Source organism: Pan paniscus, chromosome 4 (assembly GCF_029289425.2).
Source record: "Pan paniscus chromosome 4, NHGRI_mPanPan1-v2.0_pri, whole genome shotgun sequence".
Taxonomy (NCBI): Eukaryota; Metazoa; Chordata; class Mammalia; order Primates; family Hominidae; genus Pan; species Pan paniscus.
The window spans coordinates 44,112,684-44,133,706 of NC_073253.2; the positions used below are offsets into that span (position 1 = coordinate 44,112,684).

The following is a 21,023-nucleotide window of genomic DNA, read 5'->3' on the forward strand; positions in this document are numbered from 1 at the left end:
AATAACATTTTCTAATTACAGAATGTGCAAGCAAAAAACAAAAAGGGCCTGTGTCCCTAGTCCCATTTTCTTGCTTGGAGGTAACATCCACAACATTTTTAGTTTTCTGTTGTTCTTCTCTAATGCTCCCAATAATATACCTTTGTTGTGGTTATTGTTGTTATTATTGCTCTTGCATCAAGCACTATCTCTTAGTGCTCATGCACATCCTTACCGAGGTCCATTTCTTTACTCTCTGCCCCATTCCAAGTTGTGTTAGGTAGAGGATTATACTGATCAAGTCCTGTTTTTAGCTATCTTCATAACATTAACACTTTAAACCTCAATGTCTTCACTGTTCTACTGTCCTATGAGCTCTAGCAATCTCAAGTTTCATGTCACTTCTCAGACTATGGCAATGGTAATCTGCATTAATGGCAAAATCATTAATATTGATGAAAATTTTTATTTTCTGCCCTTCCCAAAATCATCTACTTCTTTGGAATTTACATTAGCAGGCAACAATGGCAGTGGCAATACTACCTTTTGGAAGGTAACTGTAGCTCCACCCTTATCTGTAAAAAGATATGTATTAAGACCCCCAGTTGATGCCTGAAACAGTGGATAGTAAACATGTACTATTTTTCCTACACATACATACTTATAATAGACTGTAATTTAAAAATTAGGCATAGTGAAATTTAACTAATAATTATAGTAGTTTATTAGTTAAACTACTACTATTATAGTAGTAGTGTTTGTTTAAACTAATATACTCATTATGGGAGTAGTATTAAACTAATAGGCTAATTATATTAGTTTAATAATTCTATTAGTTTATTAGTTAAACTAACACTACTAACGATAATAGAATTATATTAGTTATACTAATATATTATTTATAGGAGTAGTATACTTCTATAATTATATAGGAATATAATTATATTCCTTTTACTAATAATTATATGAGCATAACTAATAATAGAATTATTATAACAATATACTGTAGTAAAAGTTATGTGAATGTGGTCTCTCTTTCTCGTGAAATACCTTATTATTATCTACTTTTCTTTTTGTGATAAAGAAAACAGGGAAGGGTGTAGGATGGACAACCTGAGAATTTATCACGTTATGGTACACAATTTCAAAGTTATTATTTCTATAACTTTTATTTAATATTTTTCAAAACATGATTGACCCCTGATGGCTAAAACTGTGGAAAGTGAAACCGCTGGTAAGGGGGGACTGCTGTGTTGCTAAAAGTGTCTTCCTTTGCTAAATGTACCAAGAGTAGATTCTCAAGAGGAGTAACATAGGAATTTACGTTGTAGATGGCCTCAGCTATTGCTAAATATCTACAAATTCACTTGGGAATAATATAAGCAGCCACATCAGCAACAATATCTTGAGTAATATTGTTAATGGAGCATCAGGAATTAGGGCTTTGCAATTATGAGATACATTTTTCCAAAGACATGATGCAAACATCCTTAGCAGTAGAAGAAAAAAGTTGAATTCCAACTCTTTGTCAAGAGGCATTTTTGGGAATTGTTATTATATCCAATTTTCCCCCAGGATTATGTGGCATGATAAATATGCCTTACAATAACTTAGTTAAGAATATTATAGGTAATACATATTTCATCACCTTAAGAAATGTGAATGGCTGTTTGGAGGTATATTAACATCATGTAGATGGAGGTTCAAGACTGCTGAGATAAAATTGAATACATTTAGAAAGACTGATGGCATATTTTCCTGAAGAGAATCTTTAGAAAACCAAAGAGTTAATGTCAGGTTTTCATATGTCTTAGTAGTCTGAATAAAACCTGTTAAATAATTTTTCCTGGAAGAAACATATTAATATTTAATTTTCAAAAAGTGATATTAATGGTTAATTATCCAGTTATCTGGACTTTTTCCAAAAGAGTTTATCTATAAAGAGCATCTACTCTATGAAATGTAGAAATAAACTCAAAGGATAGTATTCAGTCTGTAAATATTACCTCACTGTGTCCATGACATTTGTGAACTTAGTAACCAAATTTAAGGATTTAATGTGTTTGCTTGTTGTTAACATATATGGAGAGAGAAAAATAAATGGATGAATTTTCAGAATTTATCTAATTTTTTCCTCCATCAAAGTTAAAAATTAGCTGTTTGATTTACTATACTCAGCTAAAATTCTCTGGCATTTTATCTTGATATTACTGACATCCTGGAAGGAGTATCTTGTTTGTTTGGCAAGTGGATTTTTTTTAAAAAATTAATTATTGCTTCATAATTTTTATTGTTTATATTTCAAGGTTATGAAAAATGCCCTTAAAAGATAAATGGTATATATATATATATATATATAAAATATAGATTTTAATCTGCATGTAGTATACCTGTTGTGACAAAAATAAATGAAAGCTTAATTTCTTGCCAAGTTGTAGACTATTAGAGTATATTATTTTAAGCATTACGCTATACATACTTCTTTTGAAAATTTATGGAGTACATGAGATGTTTTGATACATGCATAATAATCACATCAGGGTAAATTGAATATCCATCACTTCACACAGTTATCCTTTGTGTTACAAACAATCTGATTATACTCTTCTAGTTATTTTTAAATGTACGATTAAATTATTTTTGACTATAGTCACCCTGTTGTGCTAGCAAATGCTAGGTCTTATTCATTCTTTCTGACTATGTTTTTGTACCTATTAGTCTGCCCCGCTTTCCTCCCAAACCCTCACTACCCTTCTCAGCCTGTTAACCTTTATACTGTTTATCTCCATGAGTTCAATTGTTTTAAGCCTTAGCTCCCACAAATAAGTGAGAGCATCTGAAGTTTGTCTTTCTGCGCCTGGCTTGTTTCACTTAACATAATGACTTCCAGTTCTATCCACATTGTAGCAAATGACAGGAACTCATTGTTTTTTTATGGCTGAATGGTATTCCATTTTGTATATGTACTATATTTTCTTTATTCATTCATCTCTTGATGGATACTTAGGTTGATTCCAAATTTTGGCTATTGTGAGTAGTGCTGCAATAAATATGGAGTGCAGATATCTCTCTGATATACTATGTCCTTTCTTTTGGTTATAAACCCAGGAGTGGGATTGCTGGATCATATGATAGCTCAATTTTTGCTTTTTGAGAAACCTCCAGACTGTTCTCCTTAAGGGTCATACTAGTGTACATTCCCACTGACAGTGTACAAGGGTTCCTTTTTCTGTATATCCTTGCCAACTTTTGTTATTGCCTGAATTTGGGATAAAAGCCATTTTAACTGGGGCCTCTTAACTTTTTCCCCACACATTTCTTAATTCCTTGATGAAAAATGCTAAAAGATAAGTCACTTTCATACTTCCTAGATACAGTTATTCATTCACTCTTTTATTTTTTTAAGTTTCTTATTTAATAGATATGTATTAAATATTTACCTTGTCTCAGCCAATGTAATGTGTGACAGGCATACAAAGATGAATATAGCAGAAAGTTTATGCCTCTTAAGAAGCATAATGAAGTCATTTAAACAAATAACAGCTACAAATTTTGATAAGCACTGTCATAGAGGTAAGAATATTATGGTGGGGTGGGATGGAAGAAATTAAAATATGTCATACTTTGCGTTGTAAGGAAAATCTTGGCAAAGAAGATACATGTTATGATTTTGCTCTGTGTCCCCACCCAAATCTCAACTCGAATTGTAATCCCCATGTGTCATGGGGAGGGACCTGGTGGGAGTTGATTAGCTCAAAAGGGTGGTTTTCTATGCTGTTCTTGTGATAGTGAGGGGGTTCTCAGGAGATCTGATGGTTTTATAAGTGGCAGTTTCCCCTGCATGCTCTCTCTCTTACCTGCCACAGTGTAAGACTTGCCTTGCTTTCCCTTCACCTTCCACCATGATTATAAGTTTACTTATAAGTTCAGCCATGTGGAACTGTGAGTCAAGTAAGCCTCTTTTGTTTATAAATTATCCATTCTCAGGTAGTATCTTTATAGCAGTGTGAAATGGACTAATAAGATAAACTTCAATAGAATACTTAAGAAATTGTGGTAATCAACTAGTTTATGAATGGAAAGAATCATTTTATCAAAGGAAATTAAAAGCATAACAATGTGGCATTAAAACAGATTAGGGAGTTCTGAGGGTTGTAAGGATGATGGAACAGGTACATAATAGGACAATATGGGAGAATAATTAAAGAAGTCCTGAGGGTAGGTCACTGAGGCCTTATATGTTATAAAAGGGGGATTTTACTCTAGGAATTGGGAAAGTGTTTTAAGAAAGAGAATAGTGTGATTATATTTGCTTTTTAGTTTGAAAAGAAGTAGCCTGGAAATGAATGAGATTACAGCCAGAGAAGAGAAAGAATATATTTTGATGAAAGAATATATTTGGATACTGATACAATAGTCCGGGTTAAAGATGATTTGGACCCTGGCACATGGAGGATGCTGTGGGGTCATAAAGGAAGAAATGGTAATAAAAATAACTAAAGTTTGATTGGATGAAGTTTTCAAGCCAACAAAGCATAAAACACAGACACCAAAACGATGTCTAAAATGATTTCTTAGTTTCTTAGTCATGTATTAGGTGTCAACCAAGACAGGGAATACAGACAGAGCAGTAAAGAGTTCAGCCCCAGACTCAATCCTATATGTGATTTTTGGGCCCATCCATAAGCAATGACAAAGACTTGACCAAGTGGGTCCCACAGGGAGAGCTGCCCTCCCCACACTAGTGCATAGTCCTCTAATGGCAGTTTCAGTAAGGGCTGCAGGGCCATGCTCACACACAGATCAGCATCACTTGACTGGTGCCTCCCCTGGAGGCCTCTCCACTGTGGGACCTTGGCAGACCTTCCCCAAGCATGTTTGCCCAAGACCTCCTTTTCATGGGGAGAGGAGGAGGAGTCTTGAAGACAATTGTCTTCCTTCTGATTCAATACTCAGTGCTTTTCCGCTCCCAGCCTTTTCCTGACCTTCCATAAAACTGCAGGAGCCTGTTGTTCAGGGTTCCTTTGATAGTGAGACAACTCCACATCTGTGCTGACCCATGTGATCCTTGATAGAGCTGTTTCATGAAGGGAAAAAAGGATGGGGACTGGACCGTCAGGGCTTTTTCCAGTTTAACCTCAAAGGTTTGTTAATGTCCTTTTGTCTTGATGTCTTAATTGCCTACTCCAGCACCTGGCTCTCTCTCCAGAGTAGTTAAGCTCCTGATGGCTGGGGATAAATTTAATGACTACTGTTTTGTATAAGTTGAGGTTAATCTAATTAATTTACCTAGAGGGAAAATTCTGACCTCTATCTCTGAGACCTCATCTAAAACACAGAGGTCATGAAGATAAATCTGGCTTCTGCCTTCAAGGAGCTTACAGTCTGGTGAAGATGATAGCTGGATAGCTAGACATAACAATAAAACCACAGCTGTTCCCTTGTGATAATTTCTGTTATGAGTTATGTACAGTGGAATATGAAAAATATATAAATGGTACATAACCAATTGTAGGAGGTCAGGGCAAGCTTCCTGGGAGAAATGCTGTCTATAGGTAGACACAGAGAGACAAGAATCAAAGCCTCTTCTGAAGAAGGGTTAAATAAATCTCAGGCAGATAGGCTATGCATGACCTGCTTCTTTTATCTGTCATTTTTGTTGTTCAGTTACTTGCTAAATTTTAAGAATTTTATATATATATATTATATTTATAATATATATATATATAATATACATGTATATATATATATATCTTCTACATATCAGTGCTCTGTCAATTCAGCCTAATTCTGGCAAAAGCATTAAGGACTTCAATATTTACCAGGTTTGAAAGGGGAGCAGTCCTTTGAATTAGAATTATTTGAAAAATGTAGGGCTATTTTGAAACAACTACCCAATTGAAAATGCATGGACACTATAACTATTATACTTCCAGATGCATACAAAAATACTTTCATTGTCACATGGGCACAAAGATGTATATTGAAAGCTGTTCACTGAAACAGTATTTATAATAATGAAACCTGGAAGCAACATATCTCTTAATGGGGATATAGACAAGTAAAGTACAACATATACATGTTATAGAAAAAAATGCAGCCTTCTAAAAAATGGGTAAGCTGTATAGATATAGAAAAGAAAAAAGCATTGTATAAATAATATGTACACTTTAATAAAAGTTGTACTAAATTTTAAATGTAATATAAATATACCTTCTATATATAAAATTATCAAAAAAAAGACTGAATTATAATACATGAAGAGTAGGAAAAAATAGTTGCACTGAGTTTTATATTTTCTGAATGTTTAAATCTTTCCACACAATATGTAATAATTATACTTTTAAAATGCCAGTAAGGTAATATATACAAATAGCTAATTAAAGCTTAATAAGAACTTTGGAAAAATATTTTTAATAAAGGTTTTACATACATCAGGGTTACAATTAAATTTAACATGCTTTTTATTTTGTCAATTTCTTTTATTTAAAAAATACTTAAACTAACTTCCTTTTTGCTTTTTCCTATTAAAAGAAAAAGCATTTTGCCCTCATAAAAAAGAAAATTAGTTTCAGATTACTAGTAATTATTTAGGTACTAATTAAAAGATAATGAATCTCAGTTACTAAATACACAAATAAGGGAGTTATATGAAACTGTGCAATAGTCATTATATGGATAGTCATATTTAAAATAAAATGAAAAGAGACTAAAATATGCATTTGTGCTTTTAACTCTGAAAACCTGAATACCTATTCAACTGTTGATTCTGAGTGTTTACAGAACTTTATTTCTTCTTTGGACATGCTTTGGCAGTTTTTACCTAATGTATACACATTTTTGCCTTGTTCTTAATAATTAAAAATCTGAGAAAAAGATATTCAAAAAGTGGTTTTTTGTGCGTACTCATGATAAACACTAATATAAAAAGTTACAGAGGTCGGGCCCAGTGGCTCACGCCTGTAATCCCAGCACTTTGGGAGGCCAAGGTGGGTGGATCACTTGAAGTCAGGAGTTTTAGACCAGCCTGGCCAACATGGTGAAACTCCATCTCTACTTAAAAAATAAATAAATAAATAAACAGGCATAGTGGCTCACGTCTATAATCCCAGCTACTGGGGAGGCTGAGGTGGGAAAATCACTTGAGCCCAGGAGGCGGAAGCTGCACTGAGCCAAGATCACGCCATTGCCCTCCAGCCTGGGTGACAAAGCGAGACTCCATCTCAAAAAAAAAGAAAAGTTATAGAAATAAATATGATAATATGATTTACTGAAAGCAAGTCTCAAATGCCTAAAAAAGGCCAAACTTCCTTTGGTCTTTGGATATCATTCTGGAGGGTGGGTGAGTCTACTTTTGTTTAAAATGTGTTATTTTCATTTATTTTTTAGCAAAAATATCGTTTTGTAATTTACACTTATTGAACATAAATGTGGAAATACTACTAAATTGTCTCCACATGGAAAATTTCTTGTGACATGTATTTCATCTAACTTGTGAAGTTCACAACTATTTCAAAAAACAGTTAAGCTTGTTCCAAAAACTCACTGCCATCCCACCAAACACACATATGGACTTGAGAATAATTAGGCTTTCAGAAACCATTTTAGTATCCAATTAATTGTAGTTTTCTTCAGAAAGTGGTGTAAATCTGATTATATATAGTTGCTTCATGTAGTATAAATCTGATTATACACAGTTGTTTCATATAGTATATATCTGATGATATACAATTGCTTCATGTAGTTAAACTTGTTACTAGATAATCCATGTGTAATTGTCACAGAAAATCTTACGTGTACATTTGGACAATGTCTCTATCTCTGTTTCTTTCTCTCTGTTTCTCTCTCTCTCTCTCTCTCTCACACACACAGTCCTTTACAATTACTTTGGGAAAAAAATCACAAAAAGGAAAAAATCATTAATCTGAGATTATAACATAAAATCCACAATTTGTCTGTAAACTATCTTTAAATCTATGTTTATACTTGAAATCTACTAGGCTTATGAGAGTCAAAGACTTCCAAGCTTTGAATATTCTTTTCACTTCAAAAGGAACTGAAAATCTAAATGTAATTTGGTACACCTTTTAAAATATTCACTGCTGCCTGCCAGCTAGCTGCAGGTTATTTTAGCTACTAGAAGCAGCACTAATTTGCAATATCTTTCTAAGACTATCTATAGGTAAAAATTTGACATTGGCTGACTCTAACCAATGTCAAGCTTTAGGATAGCAACGTAATCCCTAAAAGAAAAATGAGAAATAACCTAACTATCTAAACATCAAAAACAAATTAACCTTGCTTGACCATTTTTAGGACAACATAACGGTTTCTTGAGATTTTTCAACATTTATGAAAAGATAAAAATTAAGATGAGTCATTTAATAGCATGCATGCTTGAACCAATAAAATGATTTCTTATTTTATGAGTTGTTTTTAAAAAATGAGCCCAGATGTTTCAAATTATAAATAATTTGTCAATTTATGCATAAAGCCAAATTTGAAAAATGTGACTGGTCATTCCCATTAAGAAACTCAACTGAAAATCTGTTTCACTGAATCAAGCTTAAATAAGTAATTGTGTACTTAGATGTAGCTGAATTCTAAGAACTATTTGGACCACAACTTATAGACTATTTATATATTTTGCAAAGTGTTTGCTGTTCTCTGACTTCAAGTAAGAGAGAGATATTAAGTGACAAATCATACAACGGAAAGGGAGAGATATTAAGTGATAAATCATACAGTGGAAAGAGAGTTATATAGGAAGACTCTCCATTTTAACTCAGAATAAAATATGTAACCATCTTTAAGTTTTAATGGGGAGACCTGTGTGGCTGACTTTTTTTTTTCCCAATCTAGCTTCCTCATTTGGAAGAATGTTTTGTTTCTGTATATGAAAACTGAAGGATTTCTATTCAAGGCCACTGTGGTAGACAGAATAATGGCTTACTAAAATGTCGACGTCCTAATTTCTGGAACCTGTGAAAATGTCACCTTCCATGACAAAAAGGACATTGTAGAAGCAATTATTTAAAGATCTAGAGATGAGAATATTAAGGTGGGTTATTTGGGTGTTCCAAATGTGAACCCACGTGGAGTTCTTGTAAGACTGAGAAGATGCCTTCGAGTTAGGAAGGAGATGGGAGATGTGTTATGAAAGCAGAGGTTGGAGTGACAGAATTTCAAGATGGAGAAAGGGGTTATAGCCAAGAATCCAAGCAGCCTCAAGAGAGTAGAAGCTCTTGATTTTCACCTATGTGACTCTATTTTAGTCTTTACTTGCAGAACTGTAAGATAGTAGATTTGTGGTGTTTTAATCCACTAAGTTGGTAGTAATGTGCTCCAGCCACTATGAGACAAATACAGTATATATATATATATATATATATATATATATATATATATATATACACACACACACACACACACATACATATATGTGTGTGGGTGTGTATTAGGAAAAGTAGTAAATCTAAATCTAGATTTTCTCATTCTCACCTAGGTTCTTATATTTTTAATTATATAACTAGTTACATAACATTATTTATATAATACTGGTTATATAACTAGTGCTCTATTATTTTCCTTGTATTTTAATTTTTCTGTTAAAAGAAAGTTTAAGAACATATGTATCCATATATGTATATACACATGCAGAAATATATATCTGTGTATGTGTGTGTGTTTATATATGAGTATATATATTCAAAGTTCTGAAACGTTTTTCAAAGCAATGCTGGCAATGGAATTCTCATTTCTATTTATCTTTTCTGTGGAGGTTTAAGTATGATTTATTTGGGAATTGCTACATTATCCTGACAAAAATATAACAGTAGTGGCAATATATAATCCCCCCAAAATGTTATATCTCCAGATAACTTTTAATGAGTTGGCATTGACTAGTATGAGAAATACAAGGCACAGAGAGTGATATGGTTTGGCTCTGTGCTGTCACCCAAATCTCATCTTGAATCGTAATTCCCATAATGCCCAAGTGTTGAGGGGCCTGGTGGGAGGTGATTGGATCATGGGCACAGTTTCCCCTAGATGTTCTCATGATAGTGAATGAGTTCTCATGAGATCTGATGGTTTTACAAGTGTTTGACAGTGCCTCCTTCACATGCTCTCTCTCCCCTGCTGCCATGTAAGACGTGCCTGCTTCCCCTTCCACCATGATTGTAAGTTCCCTGAGGCCTCCCCAGCCGTGCAGAACTGTGAGTCAATTAAGCCTCTTTCCTGTGTAAATTACCCTGTCTCAGGTATTCTTTATAGCAATGTGAAAATGGATTAATACAGAGAGTCTACACATTTCTTTATATAAGATATACTTGTTTTCTGTTTATAGTTAGCATTTACAAAGTTTACAGTAAAATTTTTACTTACATTTATATAACATTTAGTTTATTCTCAAAATTTTATGCAACCATTTTAGATCTAAAGTGGACTTTGTTTTTTCCATAGAATAAGTATTTTGTAGGACTTCTCTTCAATATTGGTGTGTAGAAAAAAAAATGTGAACTTCAAGTTTCAATCAATTAAACTTTTGCTTAAACTGAAAAACCATGCCAACACACAAAAAGGTCATCTGGGGTGTGCCATTACATTAGGATTACATACTGGTACTACACACTCAGTTGTGTAGGACATAAGAATGGATTATACTTAAACCTCTAAAGGATGGCCTGAATTAAAGTGATAGAAAATGGGAGTTAATATTGCTAGTGTTACCATGTAAAATTTAATAATTATTTGCTTAATTATTGTCTTATTAATTTAATAGTTTCTAAAGAGAAATTTCATTAACAAATTAACAGGAACAGCTACAAAATTTGCAGTGTTCAGTGCAAAATTAAAATATAGGACATCTTACTCAAAAATTATTTAAAACTTGACACGAATGACACCAAAGAATTAGCCAAGTGATGGGCCCCTGCAAATGAGCAGATCACATAAATCTATCCCTGAACATCAATTAGTTATAAAAAAATAAGAATTTAAGGCTGGGACCCATAGCCATAATTTTACCCATACCTGCATTTATATCTGTATTTATATACCTATAACAGTATTTAGATCTATTTATTCACAATCTCAGAATCAGATTGTAGAGACATTTAAAGATTAACTAATACAAACTTGTCCTCTTACAAAAGAGAAAACTGAGCCGCAGTGCTTTGATTGTATCAGTAGCTAATATTAGAAATAAAAGCAACACATTATCTTAAATATTTTATGTTTTTCTTATTACTACCAGTTTAGTGCTCCTATGTATTTTGTAGTACTTCTCTTCAATATTGGTGTGTAGAAAGAAAATGTGAACCCCGAGTTTAATCAATTAAACTTTGATTAAACTGAAAAACCATGGTCAATCCCAATACACAAAAGGGTCATCTGGGGTGTGTGCCATTGCATTAGGATTACATACTGGTACTATATGTTGCTGCTACATGCTATTTCACTCAGTCGTGTAGGACAGAAGAATGGATTATACTTAAACTTCTAAAGAATGACCTCAATTAAAGAGATAGAAAATGGAAGTTAATATTGTTAGTGTTGCCATGTAAAATTTAGTAATTAATATAATGTCTCATATATTCCGTGGTGATTAATTGGTGTGGAATATTTAAGCCACGAGAATAAGTACTATAAAAGCAAGAATTTATAATAGGGTCTTTAATGATCAGTTCTGTTCTTACACAGCCTCTCCCCACTCCTACTCCTTGGAAGCAACCAAGTGGTATGAGTTGGCCCCTACTCACCCCCTCCCTGGTGTCAGTGGACCACATCAGGGAAGTGAGGTTATTTTTTCACTTGGAGGAAACAAAGATATGTAACTCAGTACCCTACTTTTGCCATGAGGTTGCCAGTGGGTGGAGGGAGAAGACAAACTTCCACCTAACCAGTCTGCAAGAAGGAAGTATAAGTTAGTACTCTACTTTTGGTAGGATGGTATTAGTAGGTCCCATCAGGAAGATAAACATGCACACCCACCCAGCTCTCAGGTTACACATCAATAGGGAACCATCTACGAAATAATAAGAGAGAAAAATTCTCATAATATAAAAAAAAATTCAGGACACAATAAAAATCACTTATAAGACAAAAGAACTAGGAAATCATAACCTGAATGAGAGAAAGACAACAGACACCAACACAGACATAAAAAAGGGGTTGGGGCTGGGCGCAGTGGCTCACACCTGTAATCCCAGCACTGTGGGAGGCCAAGATGGGTGGATCACTTGAGGTCAGGAGTTCAAGACCAGCCTGTCCAACATGATGAAACCCCGCCTCTACTAAAAATATAAAAAGTTAGCTGGGTGCATTGGCACATGCCTGTAATCCCAGCTACTTGGGAGGCTGAGGCAGGAGAATCACTTGAACCTGGGAGATGGAGGTTGCAGTGAGCCAAGATCATACTGCTGCACTCCAGCCTGGGTAACAGAGTGAGACTGTTTCAGACAAAAAAAAAAAAGAGGTTGGAATTATCTAACAAGGATTTTGAAGAAACCATCATAAAAGTGTTTAAATAAGCAATTATATATTGTATTCTCTTGGAACAAATAAAAGTTAAAATTAAAAATAAATTCAATAATGACTTATAAGTTATAAAAAGTAAATATGAACTAAATAAAATTAAAATACAATAATGGAAATAATAGATTCAGAGGATGGTCACAAAAGAAGAGAGCACAGAGCAGAAGATGGAATCAGTGAATCTGAAAACATGCCAACAGAATTTACTGTCTGAACAAGAAGAAGAAAACCGATAAAAAAAAATTTAACAGCATTTCAGGAAACTTTAGAACAATAATAAAAGAGCTAACATTCATAATCACAGGAGATATAGAAGACGAGGAGATAGAATGTGGGACTAAAAAACTATTAAAAAATAATGACTTCAGCCTTCCCAAATTAGATGGAAGACATAAACCTAAATATTCAAGAAACAGAGCAAACCCTAAATAGAATACACCCAAATACATTCAATTTCTGGAAATGAAAAAAAAAATTAAAAATCTTGAAAGCAAACAGAGAAAAATGGCACATTTCTTACAGAAAAACAATAATGTAAACCACAGCAGATTTTCCATCTGAAACCATGAAGGTTGGAAGGAAACAGATAATATTTTTGAAGTACTGAAAGAACAGAACTGTGAACTGTAAATTCAATACCCAGCAATAATATTCTTCAGGCATTAAAGTGACATAGAAAACATTGTCTAATGAAAGAATGCTAAGGTAATGTGTTGCTAACAAACTTACCTTTAAAGAATAAGTTCTCTAAACAGAAAAGAAATGATAAAAGAAGGTTTGCAGCTTTTACAAACATCCATCTAAATGGGTAAAATTAAGCATAAATATAATGTATAATCAAACTTCTCTTAAGTTTTTAAGCCATTTCTAATAGTTGAAGCAAAAATTAATGACCTATCTGGTTAGATGCTCAAGGAACATAGAGGAAATATTTAAGATAATTATATCTAAAAAGTAGTGATAGTAAAGAGACTCATATGGAAACAAGTTTTCTACACTTCACTCAAAGAGGTAAAACATCAGTAACAGTAGATCTTGACATTACACATATATTATTTTAACCAGTGCAATTAATAAAACCAAACAAAATCATGTACAATCATGCACTGCATAACGATGTTTTGCTCAGCAATAGACTGCGTATATCATGGTGGTCCCATAAGATTATAATGGAGATGAATATTACCTAGTGACATTGCAGCTGAGCTGTCTTAACATCATAGTCTAACATATTTCTCACCTGTTTGTGGCAATGATGGTGTAAACAAACCTACTGCATTGCCAGTTATATAAAAGTGTAGCACATAAAATTATGTCTAGTACTGATATTGTTTGGCTGTGTCCCCACCCAAATCTCATCTTGAATTGTAATCCTCATGATCCTCCCGTGTCAAGGGCAAGACCTGGTGGGAAGTGATTGGATCCTGGAGGCAGTTTCCCTCATGCTGTTCTCATGATAGTGAATAAGTTTTCATGAGATCCGATGGTTTTAAAAGTGTTTGAAAATTTCTCCTAGACACACTCATTCTCTCTTGTTGCCTTTTGAAGAAGCCAACTGCTTTTATTCCACCATGATTGTAAGTTTTCTGAGGCCTCTCCAGCCATGCAGAACTATGAGTCAATTAACCCTCTTTCCTTTATAAATTAGCCTGTCTTGGGTAGTATCTTTATAGCAGTGTGAGAACAGACTAATAGAGTAAATTGGTACTGGGAGTGGAGCACTGCTATAAAGTTACTGAAAATGAGGAAGTGACTTTAGAACTGGGTATCGGGCAGAGGTTGGAAGTGTTTGGAGGGCTCAGAAGAAGACAGGAAGTTGTGAGAAAGTTTGAAACTTCCTAAGGACTTGTGGAATGGTTTTGACCAAAATGCTGATAGTGATATATACAGTGAAGTCCAAGCTGAGGTGGTCTTGGATGGAGAAGAACTCATTAGGAACTAGAGCCCAAAGATCACTCTTACTCTGCCTTAGCAAAGAGACTGGAAGCATTTTGCCCCTGTCCTAGAGATCTGTGGAACTTTTAATTTGAGAAACATTATCTCAAATTGGAACTTATGTTTAAAATGGAAGCAGGGCATAAAAGTTTGGAAAATTTGCAGCCTGACCATGCAGTAGAAAAGAAAAACCCATTTTTCAGGGGAGGAATTCAAGCTGGCTACAGAAATTTGCCTAAATAACAAGAAGCCGAATGTTATTACAGTAGCCAAAACAATGGCAAAATTTTTCTTGGGCGTATCAGAGACTTCCATGGCAGCCCTTCTCATCACAGACCCAGCGGCCTCTGAGGGAAAAATGGTTTCATGGGCTGGGCCTAGGGCCCCGTTGCTCTGGGCAACCTCAGGACTTGGTGCCCTGTGTCCCAGCTGCTGCTACTCCAGCTCCAGCCGTGGCTAAAAGGAGCCAATGTACAGCTCATCTGTTGATTCAGAGGGTGCAAGCCCCAAGCCTTGGAGGATTCCATATGGTGTTGGGCCTGAGGGTACACAGAAGTCAAGAATTCAGGTGTGGAAACCTCTGCCTAGATTTCATAGGTTGTATGGAAATGCCTGGATGTCCAGGCCGAGATTGGTTGCAGGGGTGGAGCCATCATGGAGAACCTCTGCTAGGGTAGTGCAGAAGGGAAATGTGGGGTTGGAGCTCCCACACAGAGTCCCCACTGGGGCACTGCCTAGTGAAGCTATGAGAAGAGGGCCACTGTTCTCCAGACCCCTGAATGGAAGATCCACCAACGGCTTGTACTGTGCACCTGGAAAAGCCACAGACACTCAATGCCAGCCTGTGAAGGAACTGCCCAAGGCCATGGGAGCCCACCCCTTGCATTAACATGCCCTGGATGTGAAACATGGAGACAAGGAGATTATTTTAAAGCTTTAAGTTTTAATGACTGCCCTGCTGGGTTTCAGACTTTCATGGGGCCTGTATCCCCTTTGTTTTGACTAATTTCTCCCATTTGGAATGGGAGCATTTATCCAATTCTTGTACCCTCATGGTATCTAGGAAGTAACTAACTTGCTTTTGATTTTACAGGCTTATAGGCCAAAACGTCTTGCCTTGTCTCAGATGAGACTTTGAACTGTGGGCTGTTGAGTTACTGCTGAAATGATTTAAGACTCTGGGGGACTGTTAGGAAGGCATGATGTTGGGTTGGAAATGTAAAAAATATGTGAGATCTGGGAGGGGCCAGGGGTGGAATGATATGGTTTGGCTCTATATCCCCACCCAAATCTCATCTTGAATTGTAATCTTCATAATACCCATGTGTTGAGGGCAGGATCTGGTGGAAGGTGATTGGATCATGTGGGCGGTTTCCGCCATACTGTTCTTATGATAGTGAGTGAGTTCTCAGGAGATCTGATGGTTTTGTTAAGTGTTTCACAGCTCCTCCTACACACAATCCTTCTCTCTCCTGTTGTCTTGTGAAGAAGATGACTGCTTCCCATTTCACCATGATTGTAAGTTCCGTGAGGCCTCCTCAGCCATGCAGAACTGTGACTCAATTAAACCTCTTCCCTTTATGAATTACCCAATCTCGGGTAGTGTCTTTATAGTAGTGTGAGAATGGACTAATACAAGTACATTTTACTTAGTAATAATAATAAACAAATATATTACATTTTTGTGTATTTACTATACCATATTTTTTATTGTTATTGTAGTGTACACCTTCTACTTATTAAAAGAAATAGGCCCAAGGCGGGCAGATCACGAGGTCAGGAGATCGAGACCACCCTGGCTAACACGGTGAAACCCCATCTCTACTAAAAATACAAAAAATTAGCCAGGCCTGGTGGGGGGCACCTATATTCCCAGCTATTCGGGAGGCTGAGGCAGGAGAATGGCGTGAACCCAGGAGGCGGAGCTTGCAGTGAGCCGAGATCACGCCACTGCACTCCAGCCTGGGCGACAGAGCGAGACTCTGTCTCAAAAAAAAAAAAAAAGAAATAGGCAACTGTAAAACAGCCTCACAGTGGTCCTTCACGAGGCATTTCAGAGGGCATTGTTATCATAGATGTCGACAGATCCATATGCATTATTGGCCTAGAGGAGCTTCCAGTGGGACAAGATCTGGAGGTAGAAAACAGTGATGTTGATCATACTGACCCTGTGTAGGCCTACGCTAGTATGTGCATTTGTGTCTTTGTTTTTAACAACAACAACAAAAAAATTAACAATTAAAAGATGTAAAATTACAAAAAAATCTTAGAGAATAAGGATATAAGGAAATAAAGTATTTCTATGTACAATATGCGTTTTAAGCTAAGTGTTATTACAAAAGAGTCAAAAAGTTAAAAATAAGTTAAAAAGTTTATAAAGTAAAAAAGTTACTGTAGGATAAGTTTAATGTATTTTGAAAGAAATAAGTTTCTTTATAAATTTTATAAATTCAGTGTTTAGAAAGTCTACAGTTTTGAACAATGATGCCCTAGGCATTTACGCTCACTCACCACTTACTCACTAACTCTCCCAGAGCAACTCCTAGCCCTGCAAACTTCATTTATAGTAAGTGCCCTAATCAGGTATACCATTTTTGATGTTTTGACTGGATTTTTTACTGTACCTTTTTTTTATGTTTAGATACACAAATATTTACCGTTGTGTTGCAAATGCCTACAGTATTCAGCACAGTAACATGCTGTATAGGTTTGTAGCCTAGGATCAATAGGCTGTACCACATAAGCTAGGGTGTGTAGTAGGTTATGCTATCTCTATTTACACATAGAATACACTATATGATGTTACACAGTGAAGAAATTGCCTAATGCATTTCTCAGAATGTAATTTTTGTCATTAAGTGATGCAACATTGTATTTAAAACACTATAAATAAATTAAGATGGAAACTTAACATGTTTATGTAACCCATTGGAAAGCAAGAAAAAGACACAGAGGAATAAGAAACAGAAACAAACAGAAACAAATAACAAAGTGGTAGACTTCAACCACAACATACAAATTGTTAAACATAAAAGGCCTATAGAAACCAACTAAAAAACATAGATTGGCAGAGTAGTTAAAAAAACAAAAATCAAAAACGAAGAAACATGGCCAACAATATTGTCCAAATTGCATTTGTACCCCATAAATAAATAATTTTTAAAATTCTGTCTATATAAAACTAACTTCAAATACAGCATAGGTAAGATAAAAGTAAAAAGAGAGAAACAGTAAAATAATTTAAAAATGCAAGTGAGGTTATAGTAATATATCAGCTACATAAATTTTATTTATTATTATTATTATTTTGAGACAGAGTCTCGCTCTGTCACCCAGGCTGGAGTGCAGTGGAGCAATCTCAAACTCACTGCAAGCTCCACTTCCCAGGTTCATGCCATTCTCCTGCCTCAGCCTCCCGAGTAGCTGGTACTACAGGTGCCCACCACCACGCCCAGCTAATTTTTTTGTGTTTTTAGTAGAGACGGGGTTTCACCGTGTTAGCTAGGATGGTCTCGATCTCCTGACCTTGTGATCCGCCAGTCTCAGCCTCCCAAAGTGCTGGGATTACAGGCATGAGCCAGGGTGCCCGGCCCAGCTACATAAATTTTAAAAAGTAAAAAAAGTCAAATTGCATTTTTAAATATTTTACATTCCATTGCCATTCAAAGAAATAACATTGTTTTCAATACGATTAAGCAAGTATCATTAGACCTAGAAATAGCCACAATCATTTCTTAAAAAGATTATTAATATTTATTTATTTATTTATTTTTAGGCGGAGTCTCACTCTGTTCGCCAAGCTGGAGTGCAGTGGTGCGGTCTCAGCTCACTGCAATTTCTGCCTCACCCTCCCAAGTAATTGGGATTACAGGCACGTGCCACCACATATGGCTAATTTTTGTATTTTTAGTAGAGACTAATTTTTGTACTTTTAGTAGAGACAGGGTTTCACCATATTGGCCAGGCTGGTCACAAACTCCTGACCTCAGGTGATTGGCCCGCATCAGCCTCCCAAAGTGCTGGGATTACAGGCGTAAGTCATCATGCCCAGCTAAGATTACTAATATTTATAAGCTCTACCTTCTTTCTTGGAGAAATGACTTTATAATTTCACTTTCTAATTCAGTTACCTGTTGAAACTAAATTAAAATATATTCATATGCAAAATGCAAGTAAATAAAAACAGCAGCTTTCTCTATGCTAAAAGAAAGTTCCTTTGGAGCTCATTTCCTTGACAATGCAAGAAAGTACTTCACTGCACTATCTTCATTATGCAAATAAAGGTGCATTTTAGCTCTTTTGAAGAAGAAGAGGAAGAACATGTCTCTCAAATGGCAGGAAAGAACAAATTTCCTTAAGGAAGAGTGAGGGAAAGTTCATCAACACCAACCCTAGGTACATCTTCATTCAGACTTGAAAAGCTTTTGAATAGCATCTGTTTATTCCTGTTAGAACTGAACTGGCAGGAAGACAATGGAGAAGCCACAAAGAGGAGTAGCTAGGTAGCAGCATTCAGGTCCACAATGCCTGGATTTCATTATTATTATTCTACTGTATCTTCAGGCAGTTTATGTAAATCATGTTATTGAGTTCTCTCATCTGGAAGATGAGGGTACTAATAGTTCCAGCGTTCTTACATTAGTGCTGCTGCCATTAGTTATCATCATTTAAGTGTCTGTTCTTATTGTTCAAAGAGTGACTCGCAGTTGAGAGTCCCTGGGACCTGAAGTAGGGAGGTGGAGAATTTTGCATTGGAGTATACTGTTATCTTAACCTTGGAGACCTGAGTGTTCTTAGGTAAAAGACTGCTTTGGAGGCTGCAAATGGAACTAGAATCCCACCAGATCACAGCCATCTGACTTGGCTGCATTTTTATGGAAACCAGCGTGTTGAGGATGTGAGACTGATATAAAAGCACTAGGATATTCACAGGGTAAAAGTCAGGAGGATCATAACAGCACAGTACTAGAGAACCAGTACATAGTGGTGTGATGAATGAAAGCCACTGACATAACTTTCACATCTTGTCTTCCTGTATTCTTTCTTTCTGTGACAGTTGTTGAGATCATGACCTCTTTTGGAATGGTGTTCTCAGAAGTCCTTGGACAATCAGGGTGTACTAGGAGAAAACATGCTGTGAGATGGGATGAAAGTCTTCAGGATGGACGCTATACTTTCTGTTATTGGAGGATTCGGTAGTTTGAATAAGCATTTGAATGAATAAAATATTTGAGTTGAGGACTAAATTCTGATTTTTTTTTTTTCATCTTGCCCAAATTCCTATTTAAAGAAACTGGGAGTCAGCCCTACGAATGATAACATCTCTTTACATGGGTTTTTTATTAACCCTATATAACGTGGCTTGCTTTCCAACCTGACTCTGGTACAGCATCACATAACAGACAGCAGACCCTGAAGGATATAAAAATATTTTGCCCTAAAATATATTTATTTGATGTCTTTTGAAATGGCTGTTGCAAGGTCAGCAAACTGAGGTAGAGGAAATTTGCATCTATGGAGAATCTTCATTAATGCAGCCATGCTTCCCCTTTCTATGCCTTTCCAGGACCTAGGAGTGATTGAGAGTCTGATACCTTTAAAGGTCTGAAAAGAAACATTTACCATCTATTCTCTCTGAGGGCCACCTATGAGGCTTCATCTACTTAATAAGATCCTTGGTCTTTCCCCCACTCTTATCTGAACTCAGGCATTCCTTTCTATCGATTTCAAGACTTTAGACGATAGCATAACTCTCTCAACCAATTGTCAACTAAAGGATCCCTAAAAGCCCCTTATGACGTACAAGCTCCTCCCCTGACCTACCTGCAATTACCTGCAGTTGGTTGTCTCCTTGGAATGTATAAAACCAAAGTGTAACCCGGTTGCCTTGGGCATGCTTTCAGAACCTCTTGAGATAGTGTAACCCAGGCCTTGGTCACTTATACTGGCTCTGAATAAACCTCTTTAAATATATTTTGACAGAATTTGGTTTTTGTGTATTTTTCTGTGTATTTCTACCTCTGAGAAGAGGAGTAATTTATACTCTTTAAAAATCATGGTCAGGTATGACTGGTGCTAGAATGAGGATGAAGGGAAGAGAAAAGGAAGAAATAATTCTCCACTCTTTGTTTCCAATTTTAGTTCTTTAAAGTAAAAGTACAAAACATTTTGTAGAGATGTAGTTTGTGGTGGCATGGTTGAAAAACTTCTGCAGTTTATGATTCCTCCACTACAGTGTGATAATGTTTTAAATAGCATTTAAAATGTAGATTCTGTCCAATCCTTACAATTAACTTTTTTATTGTTTGGAATCCATGAAGTTGGTATATGCATGAGCAGATACATATTTATTTAAGAAAAAAAATTAGGCCTTACAGAAAATTGGTTTCTCAGAGACGTGGTAAAAGTTACCAGATAATGTCTCTCAGACTATATCTATGAAAAAATACATAACCAAATAGACACCAATTGCAAATGAATTAATTACATTGAAATTCTAATAACTTTCATTTCCTAAACTGACATTGATGGAAAAGAATTCTAAGATATAAAATAAGCTCTACTTCATCCTG

The 21,023-nt window shown here is 35.6% G+C and overlaps 1 pseudogene; it reads left to right on the forward strand.

The window, feature by feature from the left end:
* The window catches only part of LOC117977912 (beta-glucuronidase-like), a 52,224-nt pseudogene extending 32,527 nt beyond the window's left edge, over nt 1–19,697 (forward strand).
* The last annotated feature ends 1,326 nt before the right edge of the window (nt 19,698–21,023 follow it).